At 28.3% G+C, this 27,892-nt stretch overlaps 1 protein-coding gene across 15 annotated transcripts in view; it reads left to right on the top strand.

Annotated features, from left to right (window-relative positions):
- LOC129962049 (tyrosine-protein phosphatase Lar-like) overlaps window positions 1–27,892 on the top strand; it is a 648,630-nt gene that overhangs the window by 201,974 nt on the left and 418,764 nt on the right. For all 15 annotated transcript variants that reach the window (XM_056075746.1, XM_056075747.1, XM_056075754.1 and 12 more), the window contains one exon: window positions 11,196–11,310. The gene's annotated coding sequence lies outside the window, so the exon portion shown is untranslated. The remainder of the gene's footprint in view (window positions 1–11,195; window positions 11,311–27,892) is intronic.

Raw genomic sequence — 27,892 nt, 5'->3', positions numbered from 1 at the left:
CTGCAATATCTACCATCACGTATAATTTTACTTCTGCAATATCTACCATCTCGTGCAATTGTACTTCTGCAATATCTACCATGTCGTGCAATTGTACTTCTGCAATATCTACCATGTCGTGTTCCTGTACTTCTTCAATATTTACCACCTCATGTACTTCTTCAATATTTACCACCTCATGTACTACTTCAATATTTACCGCCTCATGTACTTCTGCAATATTTGCTTACTCGTGATATTTCTTCCAGTCATGTTATCTTTTCGTATTTCATGCATGAGGCAGACTATTTCTTAAAAATTGAAATAAATCGATCTAACATAAAAATATAAAAGGTACGTTCAGGAATTTGGAATAGAAGAAAAGTTTTGAGCAATTAAATGAAAATAAAATTGTCACGAAAATAGATTAACATGCATGATATATTTTCACTGAAATGCGGATTTCAATGTTTTTGAAATAGAATTTTATCATCCTTGAAATAGATTAATTTTCTTTTATGTAATAATTATACAGTACTTTTCGTATTTCAATTACTTTTTCTATTTATTCCTACAATTTGAATGTTCAGTTAATCATATTTATTTCACTTCTCTGTACTTATGTTTGGATGTAGTTCTTAATTTTAAGAAGTCTAATGCTGATATTTTTCTAAGTCTAATATTGTTCTAAGCCTTTGTCTTGTCTAATTCTGATAAATACTGCATATATAAGTTTAAATGTGGTTCATCTCTTTCCTTTGAAATATCAGTTTTATTTCAAAGTGAGAAAAAATGTTATTTTAAGTACATTTTCTGAAAGAAGGAATGAAATATGTGTAAAGAAGCCTAGATTATACAGTATTATGCAGAAAACATTTATAAACAGTGCAATTCATCCGGATGTCATAAAAATATTTCATTTCTATACTGGATTCAAAGCATCTCATTAATTTATTAAAAATGAAACTAATAACTTCGCAGCTAGCACATTTCTATAGCATAAATTTGTTATTCCTACTCTGTATAATTCTGGCAAATGCCAGCAACATTATACTTTCCGTATTCGTAGCACTGAATGAATCAACAGATTTGAAATCGAATTTAATCTTTCAATGTAACTTTAATTATTTTGTGTACTACAATGATCAAGTTCTATATCTAATGAAATACTTTTTGGTAATTTGTTTTGATTACATTACTAATAGAAACCAAATTAAATTCCAAAAATGGTTGAAAAATTTCTGAAGTTTGATTTGCATGCTCATATGGGTAGAAACAGTATAATCTCATATGAGCTAAATTTCTAAAATGTTGTGCATTCTCTAATTTGAAAATAAAGCAAGCTGACACATAAGAAAGTTATTTAAAAAAAACTGTGCGTGTTACATTAATGAACAACAGTAGCTTAAATTTAGATTTTTGCTTATTAAATTGTATTAATTAAAGTTAACAATTGCTCTTGTAGATTTTTTTTTATTTCGAAAAAGTGCCATCAAAAAATTAAATTGTTTACTCTCCAAATTACAATTGTCTGTGAAATAAGAATTATTTAAACGCTACCATTTTTTTTTTCCTTTTTTTCAACGATTTTTGAATAATGGAATAATTTCTTGGTGAATACGCTTACTACAATATTTTTTAATGGAAGGAAGTTTTTATTGGGAGAATTTTAAATTATACATTTATTTTTAATTTATTAATTTTATTTAAATTTTTTTGCCTTTTCTTTTTATTCCGTAACACTTATCTGTATAAATTTGTACAACTTACTTTAAAAATTTAAGAAAGTAAAAATGATTCAAGTTTAATCCCTTGAGCTGCAGCTTAATTAGGTGCCATATTTTATTTCTGAGACATTTATTATAGTTTTCAGCCGTATCTAATTTACTTAAGCGTGTCTGAGTGATTTTCATCTTTTAAATTAATTGCTACTTTAAAAAAGATTATTTAAATATTAAAAATAACCTGTAATTCAATAGACGAATCTGGCACGTCATTTCTCTTTTAAGGGTTAATTGTCAAAAAAATTTTTTCACTAATCCAAAAAATAATTTATTTTATGCTCTTCAGCATTCATAAAATAAAACGTTATGTGTAACTTAAGAGTAGCATTCTTATATTAGATTTAGAAACAAAGTGCTACATTAGGCTTTTGATTTAATAAGCTGTTTTAAAGAGAACATAATTGGTTACTAATAAGTACGTGCATAAATAGCAAACCTATTTTACAGCCAGACATAAACAATATTTTAATACTCTACATTTTAGTTTAACATTTTTTGGGCTCCTCAAAATGAACCCTTTCATCCAATGGTATTCGTGACTTAGAGCTCGTCTTAAGAGAGAGCCTACATGCCCAACGGCAACCGAAAACTTGAACAGTTGCTTTGAACTTTGAACTTTATTTAATATTCTCAAAATCCGGTTTCGCGTTATCAACGTTTTTCAACCTATCTCTTGAAATCGTCTTTTCCAAAACTTGCCTAAAAGCATATTTTGAAGCACTATTAAATGTTATCACACCTACGTTGCTTTATTTGGTACATAAAGATGGCTTAATATATTTCAATTTGCTTTTAAGATAATGAAAGACAGAAGACGCTATAAAATTGATATCGGGTCTTATTGAAAGATGACTCGTCTTATATTAAGCGAGTTGAATAATTTTAAAAATATATTTCACAATAAATAAAAGCAAAATAAATGTCTAAAGGTGACAAAGAGAGTGCGTTTTTCGGTCTTTTTGCGTTGCTTTAGTGCCTTCAATAATTAAAAAATAAGTAGTTAAAATTTGCTGAAGCTTTAAGGTAATTAGTATTTTTTATCACTTAAATTAGTTTTATTTTTTCATTTGTAAGCTATAAAAAGAGATATTTTGTTACATTTCTATGTTTTAAAAATACCTGAATACGAAAAATAATCCTTTACAAAATTATAACTTTTTGTCATTTTTATGGGCACATTAAAAAAAAATTCATTTCCTAAAATGTGGGCCGTTGTTCAATTTTTTTGATGGTTTGATAGATTTTTTTTTAAATGTGTATTCAATCGCGAAAAGCTATTGAATATATTTATCTTTCCATAATTTGCAAAAATTATTATTTGATCTTATTTGATCAAAATTGTAAATAGCTGTTAAATTTTAAACCATTATGGTTAATCAGTCTGTACTCAAATGTATGCAGATCTTATCTTATTGAGAGTTGCCGCATCTTCGTCGTATGATAAAATATTTTTATCGTAACACAAAGCGGTCTCAGAAAGCCTGATATTCACAAAGAAATATATTTCTACTGGTTCTTTTTTCTTATTGCTTATTTTTCTAAAAATAAATTGCGGCTCTTGATTTTAGTGACAGATATTATCTTGACTATAATCATAACTAAATATCTAATTTCTAAACTGTTAAAGAGGCATACATTTCTAAATGGTTAAAAGATGTGCTAGTTCATATCAGCCGCCTTTGATGATAAAATCAATGATTGCTAAAAATTCCTATTAAATATTTTCCATAATTTGGTCGTAATGACAATTCTTGCAAAATTTACTTTAACTTTAAATTTTGGAAGACATTTTATTCTTACTATTTTAAAAGCCTTACACCATTGAGTTCACTGTGCTAATATATTTCTTAATTTCCAGTATATCTTTTTAGTCATCCAATTATATCACAGAAAAAAGCATAGTATTTAAAAATAGACCGCGTTAAAAGTTTTGCACCATTGCTTGATTGTGAAATCAAACCATAATTGAAAGTACAGTTTTCTTAAAAAAATTATAAAAGCATGCTTTATATTAACACTATTCAACGGGAAAAAATAATCATAATCCTTATATTTTGAACAGCAACAATGAGAAAAGAAATCCAGAATGAAATGTAAGTATCAGCAATCAAAACGATTTGCATTATAGTATGAGGAATAAGTGAATAAAATATTTAAAAATGTTTTTAAAAAAATAAATGGAAGTAGAAAAAGTGTGCTTTAAAAAATTGGTCTTATTAAAAATTTAATTTAAGGTGGTGTAAGTATAAATTTTCTGCTGAAATTATCGAGGAAAAATTTCGAAATTTTGTTCAATTTTTAATGAATTAAAATTCTAAACAAAATTTTAAAAAAAAAATGCAATCATCCGATGTGCACATTTTTATCCTTCAAGTTCGGTAGTTGTAGGCCAAACAGCCTAAGTGTGTAAAGTGCAAATTATGAATAGAGATTATTTTAAATAATAATTTTACTCTTAAAAATTTGCTCCTAAATTTTTATATAATCCCTCCGTTAATCATATTTGTTCAGATGATCTTGGCACTTTGAATTTCATTATTTTAGGCCAATCAAAGGGCTCCTCGAGGAAGTCATTAATTGATTGGCGGATCTTCCTCGAGGCGGTTGGTGAAATGATTTTAAAACAACTAAAATGCCTTATCTCGATCAGCTTCAGTCACAGAATAATGGAAATACTTTGTTTCTGAGTGTGCTAAAAATAATTTACGAACTACGAAAATTTTATAAATCCCTATTAGTTAGTTATGCGTTTATTAAATTTTATCAATATAATTCTTTGCATCATTTAAAGTATTTTTGCAACTGAAGAAAAGCTATATTACCCAATGTATGTATTATTAGTATATAATACACTGGTCCAGAAATGCATATTTGCTTTAACCCTCCAAGCGGCAACCCCGGAAAAAGACGGAATCTTTTCTCCCTTCAAAACGGCGGACCCGTCTATAGACGGAAACAAAAACTCCCTTAAAACTGTCACTGCCCGTATTTTTACGGGTTCCAGTTTTTCCCTACCCCCAATCTCAAGCTGTGAGATAATGAGAAGGGAATGTGAGATAAGGAAAAGTGAATCGTTATCAGTGGACGATATGATTGATGTGTTCCTGCTCACGCCCTTTTAAGAATTTTAAAATCTCGCTTACGTTCTGAGGCGTTACTTTTGAGATTTTGATAATAATTACGTATCCAAAATGAAATTTAAATAACGAGAATAAAATTGAAAGTATGAAAATATATACCTGGAATGAATACATACATAAACGTATTATTATTAATAATTTGAAACATAAGATTTTAAAGCTTTCTAGCATAAGAAAATAGTTAATGTAAAAAATAAATAAAAAATATATAATTAAAATTTGACAAGTTTCTTTTTTATAGCGTGCTTTCATTTAAGGATTTTAGAATTGACATTGCTTATGCAACTTATTTTTGGAAATAAGACACTAAACTTATTTACAGAATTTACTTAACGAACGAAACTTTTTAACTTTTAATGAATTATTTTTTTTAGTGTTCATTAATAAGTGTATTTCAAAACGGGGAGATATTTAGAACCAATATATTAAAGTGCGATTTTTCGGAAAGATTAGTATTCGTTACATTAAATCCTTATTTTTATAACGTAATAAACTATATATGAAAATTGAATATTTGTTTCATTCTTTAAACCTTATAGAATTTCACACTCGTTGACGAATTCGAACGAAAATGTAAGCATTGTAGAGATATAAGTTTCATTGTTTTTATATTTTTCCTCTGGTTTTTAATAATATTTTCAAAGTTAATATAAGCGCAGCTTTTAAAGGTTCTATTTTTTGTGTCGAAATATTAATCTTATTTCACTGTACAATCTTATATATACATCGCACGATTCTGTTTATATGAAAGTGGTTTATATTGACATTTTTACTCTTAATGCTGAGTAATTTAATCCACGAATTTTAATCCACTTGAAAGTGAGTGAATGTGTGAGTTAAATGTGAGAATAAATAATTTTAAAATTGTTGCCATTATTTTAACTCCTTGATCTAATTTTATCTCATATGTTAGCATTTAAAAATTTTTTAATGCGTACAACTGGCATTTAGACTATTTTCTTCTCTTGTTTGGTCAGTTCGAGTTCACTGGATGTGATTTTTAACAAACAAGACGGGATATGATCTTTGTTTTATTTTATTTTTGATCACGAGAGTAAAAAAATTTCGGAAACTCCCACTTCCATGTAATTTGAAATTCTTTATTCTTAATAACCTTTAGCCTCACATTTTCATTTTTTAAAAACAGAACTAGTTTGAACAAGGCTGTCAGACATGAAGGTCGCTTGCGAATATTTCTATTAAAGTAGCGAATATCTCTAATTAAAATGAATATGAATGTTCGTATTGGCGATCTCCAGATCAAACTGTTTGACTTAGAGCGAACGCACTTCGCCATTAAATAATTAGAAAACTGTTAACGTTCACCTCGAGAGGAAATTTTCAAAATTTTAATTAAAACTTCTGTTAATTAAAAATTATTTAAAATTTTACCATTTATCAGCGATAAAATACGAAATTATTCTAATATAATTTATACAATGTGTCATTTATACATTTGAATGTATCACCAAGAAAAATCATTCTTTGAGGTAAAATTAAGATCTTGAACTTTTAGTGACTTATTTATTGAGATGCTAATTATGGAGCATTCTCTTCAGCCACATGGTTTATTTGTATTTCAGTAAAGAAATTTTTACCCCTTTGCTTTTAGCTTAGATCTTTTTAACCTTTTAACTAAATCATCATCAATGGGTAAAAAGCCGGAATGAAATATAAGGATAACAATGAAAACGTTTAGTTTCAATTCAAAACTAAAATATATTTTTAAAATATGCTAAAATATTTTTAATTTAATTAAAAGTGGGGGAAAACAATTTGAATTCACAATTAATGTACAAATTATTTTTCTACTGTGATATTTTCGAATGAACTTTAAAATTTTAATAATTTTTATTAACCCTTTATACAAAGAAATTATTACAAAAAAATATTTTGACAATTATTTTTATTTGTTACAATCATAAGGCGCATCGACCAGTTATTTCAGCATTACTGAATAACTGGCCAATTAAATATTGTACAGTATATTTAATTATAAAATTTTAATCATGCAGATAAATACTGAAAATCGATATATTTGAAAGTGAAACATTGCATGAAATTCCCTAATTACACAATTATTTTTTTTGAATACTGAAGAAACAAAGTTATAACGTAGTGTTACTTATCACAATTAATGTTTTAAACACGCATTTTAAAATATTAAAATAAATTGACAATGCGCTGAAAGGTTTTTTTTAAAAATTAAATCACTTGCAGGTAATGTCGAGAAATAATTTCACAGTACTACGGAATAAAATAATTTGCGAAACATATTGCAATGAAAAAAATATTAGACGAGGACTTTTATTTTATTAAAACCAGACTAGTATCAAAATAAACATGATAATAACTTATTCCTAACATAAATTTTATGTATTGTTTTATAAAATAATCGAAAAACCTCTAAAAAAACCAATCACATTTTCGCATTTTCAATCGATGTTATTGTCAATCTCTTTCTAAGCACTGAAAGAAAAATGCTCTTAGAAATCGAAAGACTACGATAAGAAACACCTGCTACTCACAGCATGAAATTTGCTAATCACTTCCCACCTGCAGCGCTGAACTGACCGCAAAAGGGGAAAGCAATCCTTTTGACCAAACCGCGACATTTTTAACGTTGAACCTGTTATTCCGGCGTGCCGCTTTGGGTAAGGATAGCAATCTGAAAGCCGCCGCCAGGAGGGTTAAATAATTATAGCAGGAATAATTAATAAAGATATGTACTTTTTGTTAATCAAATTACTTACCAATCTCGTCTATGTAGTTTATCTATTTGGAATTCTGACGATGACTGTTGACATTCAATTGTACCCATCTTCACTGCTTCAGTTCTGTTAGGTCATCAGAAGGATCTTATATATATAGCTGAAGATTAAATACTATTGGTGAAATAAAAGCAGTTTTAGAAAGTGCAAACGCTCATATAGAAATGGATATGGAGAACAGACGTTTGTAGCTCTATCACCAAGCTTTTTCTGAATGTTCTCTTCTTCATATTGAGCACTTGAGATAACAAACAATATACTTCGTCTATTTTATTAAATTCCAGCTATTAAGATGGATATATGTTATTAATTATTCATTTGTTTTTAATAGCTTATATAGAAATTCACCTGTTTAGAGACTGTATACTTTAAAAATGATCATTGTGTGTTTTGAAAGCACCAGTTAAACATTCAGTAAATGATATCTTCATGCATGAATTTATTTTAATATACAGTATAGACGCTAATATATCAAAATGTTGCATGTCAGAAACTTCACAAAGCAAAACAAAATTCTGTGTTAACATCTCGTTTTCTCTAATGACATATATCATTTTGTGACTGTTTATATCGATAGAATATAATAATTTGATAGCATGTCTAGCTAACGATACATACCAACGAAGTGTTTAAGATAATTTGACATACGATGCTTTGATATAACAATGAGGACAAATAACCTTCATTAATGTAACATTTATTAAATTTCACACTCAGTAAATCTTATATCCTTAAATATAAAAATAAATTTTAATTAATAGTACAGTCGCGTTTATATCAATATTTGATACGTCTAAAATCAAACGTGCAAAATATATTAAATTTTGATGTAACAGTTAAAGTCGTTAGTTACACATGGCATTTTGTGACAACAGTCGCATATCACAAACAACAATTTTATACCAGATGTTGCTAACCTACACAAATGTTTCGCATTAATAAAATGCCTTGGCAAATTTGATATAAGAGCCTTCGATTTAACAGTGGCAATACGCAATCATTGCTGATAGTTTGTATTGGCTAAATATATTTATTTGCTAAAGTATATACAGATATTCCTTATTGTTTTTATACTGTATAATCTGAAGGCAATTGCCACTGAAAAAGTCACTAAACAACTCGGATCGAAAAAGATTTTTTATTTCTGTTATTACCTATTCTTTGATAAATTTCAAAGTTTATTATTTATATTTTTATGAAGGTTTTTTCATTAAGTGTTCCTTAAATTTCTTAATAGGTTGTGTCATTTATAAGCAATCCATTCAATTTTAATGAAAAAATTAAACAATAATTAATATCGAAAAATTTTAGGATATTGAATTATGGATACTCAGTTGCTGGGGATACTCAGTTGCATAAAATTTCAATCTCTTGTATATTAGGAATAAAAAAATCGATTGAAGAATCCTTTTGTTATACATATGAAACATAAACATGAAAGAAATCAAGTAAAATAAAAGTCTTTAATATAGTGAATCTATTAATGCATTAAAATGCATAAAACAACAACTACTCCTCCCTTTCAACCAGAGTAGTACAAATTAAATTGGATGGATTTCAGTCAATAAAGCAATGATGGAATTACCATTATTTCTCTAATTGACTAAATACTAATTAATTGTTTGAAGAATTTTTAAGCAGCATTGAAATGCAATTATTTTGTTTTCAACCGGAAAAAGAACTTGTAGAATGTTGAATTGAAACATTTTGCAGAACAGGTGTGAACAACTGTAGTTCTTTCATAAACCAAGTTCTGATAGAGACTAATCTGAAACTCATTAAGTGAGTCATTATAAACTCATCAAGAGCTTAACGTGTGAAATGGTTGACCAAATGTGACAATCTGCTCCTCGGCGGACAATTCTGTAACATACGAAAATTATTTTTACTGTTAATTAATGCAAGATTATATAAGTATTATTAAATATATAAGTATTATATAAGTATTAAGTATATAAGATTATATAAGTATATTAATAAAAGTATTCCGTTTTATAAAATATATTATGAAATATTATTTCTTCCTTAATCGGTATAGTATCCCTTTTCAATTTATTTTAAATAATTCATGACTTTTTGCGGATTGTATTATAAAAATAATTTTAATTAAAAAAAGTCAATTTAGCATTATTTTGATATTAAAAAAATTTAAAACTCATAAAATATTTCATTTTTTTTAATCATTTCATTTGATTTTTATTTTCTGGATTATTAGAAGCAAAGTCTAATATGGAATTAAAAATCTGACTCTTTATAAAATTTTAGTAATTAGTTTTTCAACTAAATCTAAAAACAGCGTAAAAATTCAGATAAATATATCATATTTGAGATTATATATATATATATATATATATATATATTCATATATATATATATATATATATATATATATATATATATATATATATTCATATATATATATATATATATATATATATATATATATATATATATATATATATATATATATATATATATATATATGAAAGTATATGCAAAAATTAACATTTCAGTAACTCGGGAACATTTTGATCATGCTATTTTCTCTATAAAGCAATAAATAAGGAACAACAAAACATTAAACTGCAAAATGCTTTATAAAAAAAAAACTGAATGTAAAAACTAATATTGGTTATGAAAAAGTTCTCTTTATGAGCATATTAGTTAGGTAGTTCATCCTTCACAAAATATATTATGCGCCTTATTTCAGACTCTAGAACGAAGGATCTGTCCTGTAGAGTAGTAACACACACACACATATTTTCTTTCGTTATTAGTAAAGGTAGGAGGTAGACTAAAATGCCTTAGCATGCGACCAAATGCATATACGGATATACAAATCTCTATTGCAAATTTATTGTTCCTACAAATTAAAGCATAATCACAGTTAAAACTCAAAACCTTTAATAATTCTTTGTTTTTATCTTCTTTTTAACCGCTTTAGATTCTTTAAAAAATTATCCCTGCAAGTGGAAATATTGAAATATTTTGTGAATATTGATTCTCATTTTTTTAAGTATTGCTTAAATATTGATAAAAGCATATTTGTTAGAAATGGTCTTTTGGCAATTTCAAGTATATTAAAATCTGCAAGTCACATATATCTGTATTTTATTGAGTGATTTATATAATAATTCATTCATTATTTTTTTAATAATTTTTTCGAATTTTTTTTTTTTAAATTCTTCAAATATTGACAGAGAATAAAATTATTCATCAGTTTGAACTAAGAAATAGATTATTCTGCAAAAGAATCAACAGTTTGGAAAACAAATACTAAATTGTAAATTTTCCTTTTACCAATAAAGGTTCTAAAAAAAAGAAATATATAAATCGTATTCTTGATTCTTCCTATGTATTCCAAACTTGCTGTTCAAAAATTTAAGTTTATTGTTCCGTTTGAATTGGGAAGGAATTTTATTTGCGCATTTTATTTTACACTTTCTCTGTCTACGTGACTACAGTTTGTTTAGTTCCATTTTCTTATTTTTTCTAATGTTTTTACTCTCTTTTTTTCACAGATCTCAAAAGCTACTTGACGGTTACGTGTTATTTGTACGAAAAGCTATTGGATGTTTAGGATTTGTATCTTGTAATGTTATGGACTAAATATTTGATATCAACCCTTCCTCAGCGGTAAGTAAGAAATATACGTTCTTGAATTTCTGTGTAATCTAATGATTTCATATTCTTTTCAAATTTAGCTATAACTTATCTTCAACATTATTACTGTTTTTTATAAATATATTTTCTTAGTTTGATAAATTTGTTTCTGTGTATAAAATGGGTCCATCCAATAAAGATTATCCATGTTAGTTAAGCTTAAATGAAATGCCATAATCTGACTGTTGGTGCCCTGGCTATCGCATGAATGATGGACAACGACGAATATTAATGCAAGATATTGTTTCAAAACCAATTCTTTTCATAGATAGTATGATCAATATACTCTTCAAATACTATCACTATATACCTTTCTAGGTAATCTTAATTGTATTTGAGATATTCTTAATAGTCCCCCTGCCCTGTCTAGGGTGGTGGTTATCTGAATGATGATCGTAGCTGAAACTGAAGACAAAAATCTTATAATAACGACTAAAACCGCAGCTCACCTATCGAATAGGTAGGAATTTCCGTCTTCGGAGTAGAGGTAGCTCAACTTCGCACCATTTATGTACTCATCGAAGAAGTAAAAAAAAACCTGCTTACTTATACACCAGCTTCTCATACGTGTATTCTTGGTATCCTCATGAGACTGTTCTTTATGATAATCTTAAACTGGCTACTCCGACGCACCGGAAAGCACACGGAAAACTCTGAATGACCGCACCGCTGCAGTAGCAACACTGGTGGGAAGACCCCCACCTTTTTTTGTGTGCCCACCAGGGTGGCGAGAACCAACCACCATCGCGGAAGCTTCTCGTCCTCAATTACGACTTGCTCCCCCTTCCCCATGGGGCTGCTGTTAATGATAAAAAAAATCTGTAGCAAAATTATTTTTTGCAGTTTCAAAACAAATGAAATATTTTGTATTTTAAACATTTATTTTAATTTTTATGAACAAATTATTGAAGGATATGCTTTGAAAGAAGGTTTAATGTATATTCCTTGATTCAAAAGTTAGAGCAACTTTAAGAAAATGATAATACGAAAGCAAAAGATGACATGGTGGCGTTTGTACATAAATGATAAAAATAACATATTTTTTGACATTGAATTAGAATTTATAAAATTACCCAGTTTATAGTTTAAGTCACTAAATATTTTGAGCCGTCTGTACAACTGTCATGCCTTCTTAAGATTAGACGCTGTATGAAGTAACGGTTTTCAGATATGTATTCAGTGTGTCGTCTTCCATTCAAAAATTAGCTATCAGACAAGGAGTCCTATTTTTCAACAATAAGAAACAATTCTGTTAATACGATAAAATTCGAATTGTGAAAAATAGTCAACAATTAAGTCTAACTGACTAAAAAACATAAAAATTCACTAAAAAATAGGAAGAAAATTACCAAAAACATTTACAGTCACATCTACCTCCAGTTGGTTTTAAATCTCAATTATACAGAATACCAGACACCGTGAGCACCAGACATTGAAGCCATACAAATTTCAAAATTAACATGCAATTAACGTAAGGTCACCTAACGATGGTAAGAAGTATTTATTACGTTTTTGAATATACATTTTTTAGTAAATTTAGCGACAGTATTAGTCAGTATGAATTATTTGATAATTTAATGTAATGTCGGAAAGAACATGAACAGAATTAAATACCAATTACCGATATTCTGTGCTTAAAAGAAGGATTTTTTATTTCACGAAAATGGTATGTCATGTAAATGGTGAGAATGAACACGTATTGGGTAATCGGAAGTTAATTTCTTATGTACTGTCCACTAGATTTGTCTTGGTTATAAATGCAGCGGAGGATTACCACACTTTAAGATGCATTGGTTCACGTGAATCTCTGCTAAACTTCCATAACCTTCCTTTGTCCTTCCTCACTGAAAAATGAATAAATAACTGGCACTGTTTAAATTAATACATTTTAATTTTAACAAATTTAGTGATAGTTTTGTTCAGAATGAATTATTTGATAATTTAATCTCGGAAAATACATGAATATAATTAAATACCAGTTACCGATATTTTGTGGGATTTAAATTCTGTGTTTAGCATATTTTTTTTTAATTTCATGTTTCAATGGTTTAAATGTGAGATTAAACACGTATTGGGTAATCGGACAATTAGTTTCCTATGTACTGTCAACTAGATTTGTCTTTGGCTGTAATACCAGCTGGGGATTACCGCAGTTTAAGATGCATTGGTTCACGTGAATCTCTGTTAACCTTCCTTTGTCCTTCCTCACTGAAAAGTGAATAAATGACCGGGCATTGTTTAAATTAACCAGTGACGATCCCAGCCTCGATGTCTAATTTGTTAATGACGCTTTCGGGAATGTCGTTCAACGGTCTGATAATTCTTTCCTGAATTATGGGAAAGAGGCGCTTAATTGAATTTATGGCCATGCAGCATTCTCATAGCCAGGGATTAGACTGATTATACTTCGGAGACCTTCATTCATTGGAAAGCTTAGACGTTTCACCGGCACAACTCGCTATCTTTTTAATTAAAATCAAAACATTAGCAAAGCTATTGGGAGTGGCACGTAGGAGTTAGTGCCGGTAATTGTGAACGAGAAAAGTCGTTTTTTAATCGCTAGAGTATCATAAATGCTCAAACTTGCACATGAAGATGCAATTAGAGGAATGCGTCAATATACCGGATGCTGCTTATCCGAACATTTTACTGATTTGTTAAATGAAGGAATAGTTTTGACCATTAGGGAAAAACTTCGCACTTCTTAACGGTCATGGCGGCCTGGTTCTGTAAGACAAAATACCCAACAACTTTATTACGATGTCTTCATGAGGTTATTCGACATTTAGAATATCGAATAACATAGTGCTTATACCGTGCAATATCTTGCGCTAATAGGGAATAGTGATATCATCTTTGGGGTCGAAGGCTTGCAACTTTGAAATTCAATTTTGCCAATGATCTATCATTGTTTCATCTCATGCACTCGAAGATCGTGTGAAGAGCCATATATTAGAAGGTATCTCCATCTGTTGTGATGTGGATGTTTTAAGATGGGTTCCCCTCTCTGATGGCGTCCTCGTCATCTAACATGATTAGAAACGCGAGATCCGCCACAAATTATCCCTTGCGTTACTTCAATGTAAAATAATATTACTAAATGAACAAACAATTATAATTTCTAATTTTCTTTGATTAGAAGGATGATATTTTAGCTGGAATAATTCTAATATCTTTATATCGTAACCACAGTTCACGTCTCTTTAAAAATAATTACTGCTCTCAAGAGATACCAGGCTTTTTCAAACTGAAAACTTTGCTTATAGACGAAATACTTTATTATTAGAATAGTTATGAAAGAAGAGAGGCTGTTATGAAATGATGTATAAACGAGAAAATTTAACTGATTCCTTACTGTGTGTGTGTGTGTGTGTGTGAGAGAGAGAGAGAGAGAGTTTTTTAGATATAATAAGAAATTGATGCAAGGTTTTGCTCAGAATGTATAAGTCATATTAATGAAAAGTTTAAAAAAATGAAAAATTAGAACGCTTGGAAATTATAAAATTGTTAATTAAACTTTTAAAAATGTATTTAGCTACAAATATTTTTAGCAACATTTAAAGTAATTATATCAAAATCTTAGTTCATATAGAATTTCATAACTCTAGTAATATAATTAGTGTTATGGATATTATATTTGTCTACAGTTTCCATATGTCATTTTCCCTTTTGCTTTAATTTTTATTTGTTCATTTTTCTAAAATGTATTGATTACCCATTTTAATCATATTTATCTTTAATTCATCAGTTAATAATACTGGTCAATAATACATGCCACGCAGAATCAAAATTCAAATATCCGGAGTTTATACAAGTTTCTATACTTTTTTCTCTACATTACACCACCACTTCTTAAAATATCGCTGAAAATAATTTTTTCCTTTTAAATTCCTTTGCTCGAGTGCATTAAAAAAATCGTCTGCACAAAAGGTAGTGGCAGAGAATGGACGCGGGAAATGATCGAAGGTAAGCGCTCCTCCCCACAGTATTGAATGGCATGTTCTTTTGCACCCACAGGGATTAGTTCTGGGGACAGTCTCCATCTCCCTTTATCGTCTGAAGTGGCCACGTGGTCTTTGTCCAGCCTATTCGGCTATCTCTGCACAGCATCCTTCTCCCATCCATTGTGCAATCCCCGTGGGAAGGGAGACTGTAGTAGGTGGGGATCGCAGTCTTTTGATGTCATGTAAGAGCCCGGGTACTTGAGATTGTGAACACTTTTTCCTGTTTTTCTCGAACTGCTTCGACAAAATCGTCTGCAATCCCGTTCAGGTTCGACTGAAAAATGTGCGGTTTTTTTTTTCCCCTTCTCCTTTACTTTGCTCAATTGCTGACTTTCACTTCTTTATTTTTTTAATGTTTATTTCCTTGGCCTTTCTTTTGTTCTACAGTTTACAAATGGAATGAATAGGCTAGTGTATGTATAGAGGCGTACTGTTTTTGCAGTCATGTTGTGTAATATTGAAGTAATTTGTATCTCCCACACTAGATGGCGCATTGTGTTTATTATAGTTGTTTTCACCCTTTTAAATGAATAAATAGTTTCTCCTCTGCTGTATAAGAGTGCGGTATTGTCAATTTCTTTCTTCTCTAATAATACTGTTAATTTGCATTGATGTTGTATAAGATTGAAGTAATTTGTATCTCCCACACCAGATGGCGCAATTTTGTTTATTTTAGCTGTTTTTGTCTCGTTTACTTGTATATATGTAAATAAATAGTTTCTCCTTTGCCTTATAAGGGTGCGATAGTCAATTTTTTTCTTTTATAATATGGCATAACTTTCCTTGAATCAGGAGTCGGGCCATTTAGAAAAGTTCAATGTATGTATATCCCATTGCTGTCTCGCTGTCATCACATAAATAAAATTATGAAAACTAGATAATTTTTTTAAATTTTCGTTTAGTTTAATAAATGTTCTAACATGAAATTATTTTAGGTTTGTTCTGAGATAGACTATTTAATTTTGAATTTGTTCAAATGACAAGGACGGAATTTGGATCGGCATCCTATTCTCAACATTTTCTTACTACATCAACATTCTATGATAACCTATGATAGATGATGTAACGCTTCCAGAATCACATAAACAGCAGAAGAGACGCGGAAATTTGTTTCCAAACTACAAACCGTCGATCCCGAAGCTCAAACCTTGCTGCCAAACCTCATGTTTTTAGATGCTGATATCTATATTGATTAATAGCGTAAAAGTGCAATTATGAAATGGTAGAAAAATTTGTTCTGTAGCTGGTCTGCATAGTTGAAAAAAAGTAATAATAGGTGTTACGAAATTGGTTTTACTTTGAATTATCAAAAATTGTATCAATCTGCTTTAATTTATAAGTGTTGCATGAATTTGTTGAAAACAGCAGTCGTGGTCTCCTTCAAACTTTCTCTTATACTCTGTATTTAATGTACTTTTGTATTATTAACCGCATGCCATTGGCGAACAATAGTTACGAAGAATTCAGTTAGGTATGATTTTTGCGTTTTATCTTGGTGTTTAATCACTGTGATGCTGTTACTTCACAGTATATACCAAATGCGTATTTTAGATACCTCTATTCTGATCAATTGGAACTAGAATTTGGCAAGAGACACAATAGTAGTTACAAAATTTTAAATATTTAAGTTCTAATATTTTTGAGCTATTGCATTTACTTGCTTGTAAAAGTAGAGAACAGACGATCAACTCTGTGACAGATTTGATTCCACATTTAACATGTATCTGCTCTTAAGATGGTAAATGAATGTACCAAATTTTAGCCATATAGAATTCTTCATCTTATAGTTTTTTTCTGTTATATTTAACAACTGGCCAGATAGACTATCTCTGAATGAATTTGGCGTAAAGACTGCACATCTTCATCCATCTAGTTCAAAGCGTTATCTTGTTCACAGGTAAACAAAATTCTAGAAATATATTTTTTGGTGTCGGAGAGGTCTGAGATGTAGAGATTCGTCAAAATTTTGAGTTAAAATTTTTGGACGATAACCTTGTATACTTGTTATACGAAAAAGTAAAATTGTGAATTTTGCAAAAAGTGACGGAATTTAACTATTTATACGGTACACAATTTCTCCCCAAAATTTATCTCTTATCAAATTTCATATACTGAAGTCATTGTTTTTTTCAGTTATTGCATTTATATGCTTGTGAAAGCACAGACTAACAGATAGTTAATCTCTAGACGAACATGGTTTCAAATTTGATTGTTAATTACGGCTTGATTAAGATAAAATAAAAACACATGAGAATCGCACATGAATAAAATTTTAGCTCCTTTCATTTGTATACGTTTTCGAATTTTAAATTTAATTTTAAAAATTGATGTTTTTTTTTAGGAGGTGGGGGGAACGTGGGAATCCGAAATTGTATGTCTTCTTTTAAATTAATTTCTGATAATTGTATCAAATTTTTCGGAACGAAAACGATATATTTTTAAAATGTGTTATATTACCTGATCATTTCATAAACTCGTCTTGATTTAACTGAATAAATATAATTGCTTTTTTATAAACTGATTTTTTTTTCATTTATTTTTTTAAAGAACAAAAACTATACATGGAAACATTAATTTTTTAGATAAGCTAAGCTCATTTTAAAATATTTTAACAAAAACTTTATAGTTATTTATAAATCAATAAATGAATAATATTAAATAAATTGTTTGGTTAAATAAATTTTAATTATAAAAAGTTATGGCTTCGGTTAAATAAAGTTTATTTCTTGTTTTTTAAATCAACACATTATAGGCAGCGATGTACAAAATGTCATTTGTACTTTGGAGACCAAGATTATTTTGTCAACTTCCTGCAGCTGATCTCTCAACCCGTATTATCAATCACTCTCAATAAGCAATCTACTCGCATACACAATGATTATGTTTTAATGTATGCGAGTAATCGTCTAAAAAAATTCCTCGGGTTTTTCTTTTTTATTCATTATTATTTTTTTTAAATTTAAAAAAATTTATTCGTTTCTGGAATTTTTTTTAATTGAGTGGATTCCGGATTATATTGGCTATTAATTCATATTCAGTTTTGTAACGTAACGAATTCGCCTTTTGTTGTTAACTGTAGCGAATAACAGGTAAATTTTAGGGTTAATCTTTATTAAATTGGCACTTATTAGAAATGGTACTGGAAAAAATATTTAAAAAAAAAAAAACAGAGAGAAAAATATCAACCTGAAAACCATTGCTTTCTTTCTTTTAGACATTTCAAAGGCTTACTTTTTTTGTCCAACTTATGAATAATAACTTAAATATATGGGGAAAATTATGTAACTTTGTATATTAGTGAGCTTCGAAATAAAAAAAAGGATTCTTAATGTGATCGTGCTTCCATTTTGAATCTCGTTTTAGCTAGAATATTTTACTGCCGCCTGTGTGCAACTTTGGAACCTTGAAATTACTTTTCCAAAAATTATAAAGTCTCATAAATTATTTATTTTCATGCTTTCATTCTTGCTCTCTTCTAAAATGCATATAAACTGCGAATAAATGTACGTTTATTGGAATGCACATAAAATAATCTAAAATTTAATAGGAAAGAAATTAAAATCAGGTGAGGTGTCCCATAAGCAAACGATTTTTCTTCAAACGATTTCTTTCATATAACAGTTTTTATTGTAATGTAATCACAAAATAAATAATCTAAAATACAAGGACGACACATCTTTAATTCATACTATCATTATTTAAATTCTGACTGGTTTGCTGCTTAAGGTATAATTAGTAGTACCCGTTAGCTAAACCAGTTATACTATTAACTGCCGTTAAAAAAAAGTAACACCATTCTCATTAACACACACAATGCAGTCAGCAGAGCATGGCTTTAACATGAAACGAAGTTCATTGAACTTGGTTGCAAGCAATCAGGTGAAGGTTTGAATGACTTGGCTCTTTTACTTCAGTGAGCGGCGCAGGTATTTAATAAAAGGTATCTTTTATCGCGTTCACCATCACTCAACTCGACAGTCGGTCGTCGGGGTAACTTAGTTTTCGGCACCTTTTTCGTCTATCAGATACGATTCATGAATAAGCTGCTCATCTTCACATCCAGTTAACATGGCAAATGTCTGTCATTCATTATTTATTATTTTATTTTGTTTGTTGATATTTTCCGTGCGTTAATTGTTCTTGTATACTAATTTTTTCTTCATTAAAATGGCATTGTAAATGCAATAGCATTCATAAATCTCCTGAAATTTCTATTATTTCAAAAATAGCATTCTTAAATTTCCAGATTTACTGGGAGAAAAAGTTCTGTTATTTCAGATATTCTTTATTTCATTTCGTTTTATAATAATGTGGAAACATTTAAAAGTGTCGAATTGCTTATTTGGATAGAGTTATTTCGCTTTTTTGAAATATAAATGTATTCAGTGTTTTTGAACACGTTTTTTTTAAAAATCAAAATCGATATTATAGAAAATAATTAATCTCTAGAAAGTTCTATAGTTAAAAAAAATAATTTTATAAGTTTCAGGACTAACAATTTTTTTTATATATTCAAAATCCCATAAACAAAAATTTTTATTACAATTTTTATTTGGAACTATGTAGATCATATGAAAAAAATATTATATTTAATTAATTAATTTCGAGAAATTTAAATGAAGCTACTTAAATATTCAGCTTAATTAAATCAGATTTAGCTTTCCAGATTTTAAAAGTAATCAAGCATTCCTTATTAGGCGGTACTGTCTGAAATTCGATCATTCTCTCTGAGGTAGGTAAAGTCTGCAATTTTAATTAAATGCCCGCGATTGTCTCAGTTTTTTTTTCATTTATTAATAGATACTTCATATTAAAATTTCAAAAAAAAGGGATAATTAATTCGATTTAAATTCTGAAAACTTTTAAAGAATTTTCCTTCTGAGCATGTATTATATATATCGGATATAATCTCTCTCTCTCTCTCTCTCACTACACACACACACACACACACACACACACACACACACACACACATATATATATATATATATATATATATATATATATATATATATATATATATATATATATATATATAAATATATATATATATATATATAAATATATATATGTGTGTATATATATATATATATATATAAACCAAAAATATTAGCATTATGTAATTAAAATCTATAATTGAAACAATTTAAAATTAAAAATATTTTGGAAATGAAACTAAATTATTTCGGAATCGCAACTAAAAATTTTTTCTATATAAATATATGTATATATTATTTGGTTTTATTTTGATACTTTTTTTCCCTATTAACTTGGCTTTTATTACTATACAAGCACACACACACACACACATATCTATATATATAATGGCAGAAATAGATAGCATACATATGCAGTTAAATCACTCTGAAAGTAAAATAATTGAATGTATTATTTAAACTTCTGTATGTTTCTTTTTTAAATAAAAAAAATATGTATAATTGTTTCGGATATTTTTGTTGAACTTTTTATATACGAATTTTTTTTCACTCTCTTTTGTATATAAAATTGTCAGTCCTCTAATAGTGTGTGACCAGGATTGCTTTTTAGACTTTAAAAATGTACGGATTAAAGATCAGAAAATTTAAGCATTTTAATATCTCTGCAAATCAAATGGAATCGTTACAACTTGTAAAAGGCAAACTAATAAGGTAATAATCTTATTTAATTTCATGCTTGAAGTTTATTTCATTTAGAAAATGTGTTAATAAATACATTATCTTTTTTTATTTATTTGAAAGAAAATCTTAAAAACATGTGGGACAAGTACTTTAATTTTTTCTGTTGTGAGAAAAAACATCGATATCATTGTAAAATTTACAAAAATTACATGATTTATCTATATACTTATAATAAAGCTCAATGTGTGTGTGTGTGTGTGTGTGTGTGTGTGTGTGTGTGTGTGTGTGTGTGTGTGTGTGTGTGTGTGTGTGTGTTGGCGCTCTACAGGCCTGGTCATTTGACATACAGCTATCAAATTGGGTACATGTATACCTTAGAGGTCGGGAATGTGCACCTGGGGTCCCTTTTGTTGAAGTTTTAATTAGAATTTTAATTATTAATTAAAAACTAACTTTCCCGCCAAAAAAATCTTCCATTTTCCCCACCGCCAAATGAGTAAGACTTCAGTTTTTTTTTCTCCCAACAGTAATGAGGCTAGGGTTAACATTTTTCGGCGGATTATTTCAAACGATTCTGTTTATTTTCTTAATGTTTGATGCATTTAAAATTAAACATTGTTAATGAATCCATGTTTCAGATTCATTCTGAAGTACTTTTGAATTAAAATAACACAGAATAAAGGAAATTAAAAATGTCTAATCTGCATAGCGTTACCCTAACTGGTGTAGAAAAATTCACGCATTTGCGTTAACGTAACTGGCGAAGAAAATTCACGCATGCGCCTTATGTTCTGATTGTTGACATAACAACCAACGGATGATTTAAATTATTTTTAGGTTAGTTGCATGCTTTTGTAAGTAAATAGTTATATATTTTTTGTATATGCTTATAATTTTAAGTACATCGTCTTTTAAGTAGTTTTTTTAAACCTGTTTTCGATCGATTATTTTAAACGATTCATTTTATTTTCTTAGTGTTTGATGCATTTAAAATAAAACATTGTTAATGAATCGATCTGTTCATGATGAATCTGAGAAATTTTTGTTGACAAATTCTTGATATTACATAAATTAAGAAATATATTCTTTAGTGCCCATAAAGTTTAAACGCTCAGTGACTCTATTATCAGTAATCATATTATTAAAAAAATGCTTTGTTTCAGTAAAAAATATTATTATATTAATTGCAGATGAATCATTTACACTTTAATTTAAAGCATAATTTCTACGAGGGGTAACAGAAAATTAGAGAGATACATATCACGCTATAACTGAAGGCCTTTATAATATTATGAGTGAATTATATGACTATTAAAATTTGAAGTTTTAAAATATTTTGCTGAAGAATCTATTAAAGTTGGAATTGCGTAAAATATTTAATGGTACGACCGGAGTTTAACACGAGTTCGCAAATTGTACAGACTAAGTCTATGGCAAAGGATACCTACGTGCTCTGATTGGTTTAAGCTTTGGCATCTTTTTGGCAATGTTTTGCCAAAAAGATGCCATACCGAAATATATTTTTATAAAAATAAATAAAATATGTGAATTTATCCCCCCCCCCTATTTTTAACGGTTTACATGTAATATTAATCTGGAACGCATATACAGCAGAAAAGATAACATTCCGAAACCTAAATTCAAGAAATATAAAAATTACAATTTATTAAAAATATTTTTGTGTGTGTTTCCCCTTAATATGATTTTGATATAATTAAAAAAATTAGCTACGTAATAACATATTCCGTTAAAGCTTACATATTTATACGTTTTGGGCATTAAGTAATTATCTCCCCATATGTAGTTAATGGGAAAGTCACAAACGTTCAGCAACAAGTTTCAATGACTGCATAAATTATCTAATAAAGACTCGAAAATCATAGAAAAATAAGAATTATTTATTGCTGCATCATATGTTGAATAATTATTTTCATATAGTTATTATACTTCTGTGCATAAACAACATTAGTTACTTGTTTTTAATAATAGTTAGTTAAATTTTTGAAAAAATTACCAAAGAAATTGTGAACATTGGCACAAAATTATTTTATTTTGAGCTTTAAAACGTTTTAATAATATTTCAGCTCATAGAAACATTAAAAACTTTTTAAATCTAATTTATTGTTTCTGTCGATAGTAAATTTTGAACCATAATTGGGGAAACATTAATATAATCTCCGTATGTTACAGCACCATAAATACAATTTCGAATTTATCATTTCTTGCCTTGTTTAATCTCTTTTTTAATTATATTATACCATATTGATGATTAGCTTTGTTATTTCTTTCCATTTCTGTCAGCGTCTTTTAGACGACTTTTGAATAAAATACATTTTTCTAGGAAATAAAATACTCGAGCAGCGATTGACAAATATACATATATGTAGTAATATTTACTTTGAAGCAATTAATGAGGTAATCGATACAAATCTACATTTTATCCGAAATAATGATCACATTTATATTGCTTTGGAATCTATACTTTCCTTCCTTGTTGAAACATACTCTTAAAGCTTAATTTTCTTTTATTAAAATTTTATTTTACTGATATTAATCACTTCTGATAATTTTAGTTAAATTAACCTGATTTAATTAAAATAATTAATTAAATCATTTTAATTCTGATCATTTTAATTTAATAGGATGAATTTGAATTTAATTCTCGAAACTAAATTCATCTTATTTCCATGATTACTCCAAATGATTAATAATTTGCCTTTCTCAAACTTTAAAAATGAAAGTTCTATTGAGTCATATAAATAATTTCCTATGTCTTAAGTGAATACTCATTGCTAAGTGAATATAATTGCAATTATTGTATTATGAACACAGAGATGAATAAAATTTAATTATGATTGCCTTCCAATTTTAATTATCTCCTCGTAAAAGCTATAAAATCACAATCAACACTGCCGTCACTTTTTTAATTTCTAACAAATTTTCAAACTAATGGTTTTAAACAACTATAAATTCTTGCAAAGTAACGTTAGCAATTTTGTTGTTAAATATTTTCCATATTTCAAATAATTGATTTATAGCGACGATATGATCTATTATCTTGTTTTGATGAACGAGTGCTGTATTTTCTATTGTTCAAGCTTTGTATTTAGAATGTTTGATTTTATTTATTTCGCATTTCTGTGCTTGACTAATGACATTAATATCATACAATAAGAATTGGCCAATTCGATTTTCTGGATATTTTCGATGTCTGGACTATCCCACTTAAAAAAAGTTAAAATATTATTTAATAATAAATTAAAATATACAAAAAATTGCTTATATTTTGAATTATTTTTATTTAAATATAAACGCATCTTATGATGTTAGGATTATAAGTGAATAATTTTTAGTACTTTTACTCTATTTAGAGAATTGGCTGCTGTGTAATGCAATCAGTCAAAAAATCTCAGTAAAAACAATTTTTGTTTTTTAAATAATTTTAGCAATTTTAGATGTGAATTATTTTATATATTTTAAAGTTTCATTCTTTGTGTTTTATTCAAAATACTTATATTTCTGTTTATTCAACTTATTTATTGACATTTTGACATTAAAATTTTAATTATTACTAATCTGTGAATCGCAGTTGCTTGTTATTAATTAATTAATTTATTTATTAATATTATAATTTAGTTAGTTAATTAATTAATTATTATTGTTTATTTAATAGAATTAATAGATATTAAAACAAATTTTTACTGTTCTTTTTCGTTTAAAAATTTCCAAATTAATGAATGCTTGCAACACTAATATTATGTTGACAATAATTAACTGAAATTCTAATATTTGTTGAACGAGTCTTGTCAGAAAGCTGGAAATTTAGATCCTGAGTCAGAGATGTTAATGATGGTGAGGGCAAGAGAGGCTGTAGGTAACACAAATTATAACTTTAGGGAATGGAGGAGAGGTGACGAAGTGAAGGAAAAATAGTACATTTGCGTCATTTTCAAAATTAAATATTGAGAGAGGATAAAAGATAGAATATCCTTGCCAAACTATTGTCATGAATATTAAAATGTTGAGAACCTCTGATCTATCTTATTGTATTATTTTTACGATAAACAGCATAAGCTTCCATCAGCGTGACATTACATGATCAAGAGAATCAATCAAAAAGATACTATCATTTAACATTTATTAAACTCACTTTTAATAACACAACACAAATTGTTATCATTATTGAAGATAGCAGGACTTTAATTACCGTAATAACCTATTTAATTGCTCCGTTGCTTTTATTAGCCTAGATTAATGATAAGAATCAACTCATGGAGTTGCAGCTTATGAGATTAGTTCTCCCAACAAAAATAATATTATAAAATTGTCCTAAGCTCTGATTATTAAAATCATTAATTTGCGATTTAATACCAAGGAATCTAGTAAATTATTCTGTAATAAAAAAAAGCTACTTTAAACATTGAGATAATCAATCTCAAGATTCAATTGGACGAAATTATATTTCGATTGTTTTCAGGATTATTAAAAAGTGTTTTTTTTCTGTATTATTTTTTCTAAAAAAAATAATAAGTAAGTTTTTAGCTTTTTGAATAATTTTATTCAAAGAAAGTTTTCAAAATGTATGAAAGAGAGAGAGGAGGATTGAAGGAAGGTAATTCATATCAGAATTATAAAAATTGATTGCCAACACAAGAATGAAGAATATTTTTTGATCTAGTATTCTTGCCAATAAATTACTTTGTTAGTTATTATAATTAATAGAATAATATCAATATGTTCTATAGAACTCTCATTTTGCAACTAGTCTTAGAAACAGATGGTTTTGATGGTTATTAAATCCGTTGTTTATAAGAGAATTAATGCCATCAATAAATTTAGCGAAAAAGATTATTTGAACTTGAAAAATTTCTCTCGGCAAGCTGGAAGGCAAAAGTAGATTCCTTTTCATCTAAGTTACTATCTAGCAACATAAATTGTTGATGATAGAAACATTCAAAATTTGGGCTTGCAAATCCCTTTTTAGGCCGTAACTTTTAAGATATTGTGGTTATCGAAAAACTTTAAATACATCATCTTAATGAGATTCTAATTTGGTTAATTGTATTTATTTTTCCATCTTCAATATTATACCGAAATGAATGGGTAGTCTTCCTATAGGAATCTATATAAAATTAATTTCTGAACAATTATCCTAGTTAACTTTTATTATTTATATAATATGAACACTTATTTTTATTGCAAAGTAGCAATTCCAAATATTATGATTTCATTGAGATCTCTATATGAAATGCGTATGTATGCTAAAAATTAGACTGAATTTGTTAGACTTGCACATTAGAATTGTATACATGTTTGCCTCGGCGGTAATCTGAGACAGCACTATTTTTTTAAAAGTTGAATCATATGAAAAATTTAGTTTAATTCTTGCAATTTCGATTATAAATTCGAAACCGTCGAAAACGAGAAGTTAGAGCAAATTAAAGTGTTAAAGAACCTTTCATAAGATTCGGAAAAGATTCAATCGAAATGAACATATTTGTGTGATAAATGATTAATATTTCCGAATTATATAGTGGGACTATGACAAGACACTGTCTTTTTACCATTTCTGAGAAAAAAAAGCGAGTAAATTGAAAGGGAAAATATACGGAATGTTGTCGTTATAGAAAAATCTGTTGAATCCGCCAGAAAGGTTGAAAGATTTTACTTACCGCAAAATTTCCGAGAGAAATCTCCTCAGCAATGAAACTTGGCGAAACTAATCGCGAGGTAAAGATTTTAGAAACCCTTCACGCCAGTTTTAAAGGATTGGTTTCAAATTAATGTAAATAATCTTGATTTTGAAATGTCTTAGAATTATATATATTATCGCTTTCTAGCATTTACAAATAATCTCTCTGCTACTTAAATATTTTAATTTTAGAAATTAATGATTTATTTTTTACTTGTTGGTGAAAATTTGGTTTTATTTGCATAATTTATACATTTAGAATAATTTAAACGTACCCCTTCTTATAACATAAACCATAACTGACTATAATGACTTCAGAGACAGCGCCATCTGATGCTTTGTAGCGCTCTGACATAGTTCAGGTCAGACGATAGCATGTGCTGCATGCTTTGATCGATGCTCTTATATATATATGTGTGTGTGTGTGTGTGTGTGTGTGTGTGTGTGTGTGTGTGTGTGTGTGTGTGTGTGTGTGTGTGTGTGTGTGTGTGTGTGTGTGTGTGTGTGTGTGTGTAAATTCTGATAGGGATTTCTGACGGATGTCAATCACAAGTAAGGGAAACACAGGGATCTTTTAAAAAAGAATGTGCTTACTGGACATTTCCCTATCCTTTCAAGCTGACCGTGAGAATGTGTAGGCGCTTAGCCGATTCAGCAGTTTTATAAAGCTTCTCTTGAATTAATTAAGTAGAGAAAGTGGAATTGGATCAAGAAATAAGAGAATGAACTTACAATGGGCTAAATTAAGATAAAATCTTGGAAATTAATTAAATTGAAATTAAGAGTTTAAAATATCACTACATAATATATATATATAATGTTTTAAAATTATTCTAAACTTATGTACGTAAATTGTCTGTGTGTACCGTAACATGTCAATAAATACTGATACACTAATTCGGACTTTTTATTGAATCCCTTAACGACCCACCCCCACCACACACACACACACACACACACTTTTTACATGCCTTTAGAAATAATTTAAATTTCCGTTTAGTAATGAATATATTTATAATTTCTTCATATTACCGCAAATGTTTAAATATATAATGAATGATCGAAGTGATCCCAAAAGAGTCGCAACGTGATTCTTGCTGACTGGTGAGCGAAACAAATAAATAGTGTGGTGACATCCTGTGGTAAATAGTGCAGTCCCCTGTTTATTTATATATGCTTGTAAATCAGTTTATTCCCTAATATCTTGCATTATATGGAACAGCCAAATTTTTCAATAATTG

This window comes from Argiope bruennichi, chromosome 2 (genome assembly GCF_947563725.1).
Source record: "Argiope bruennichi chromosome 2, qqArgBrue1.1, whole genome shotgun sequence".
NCBI classification, from domain to species: Eukaryota; Metazoa; Arthropoda; class Arachnida; order Araneae; family Araneidae; genus Argiope; species Argiope bruennichi.
The sequence above is the reverse complement of the archived record's forward strand: the minus strand, read 5'-3'. Positions and strand labels throughout refer to the sequence as shown.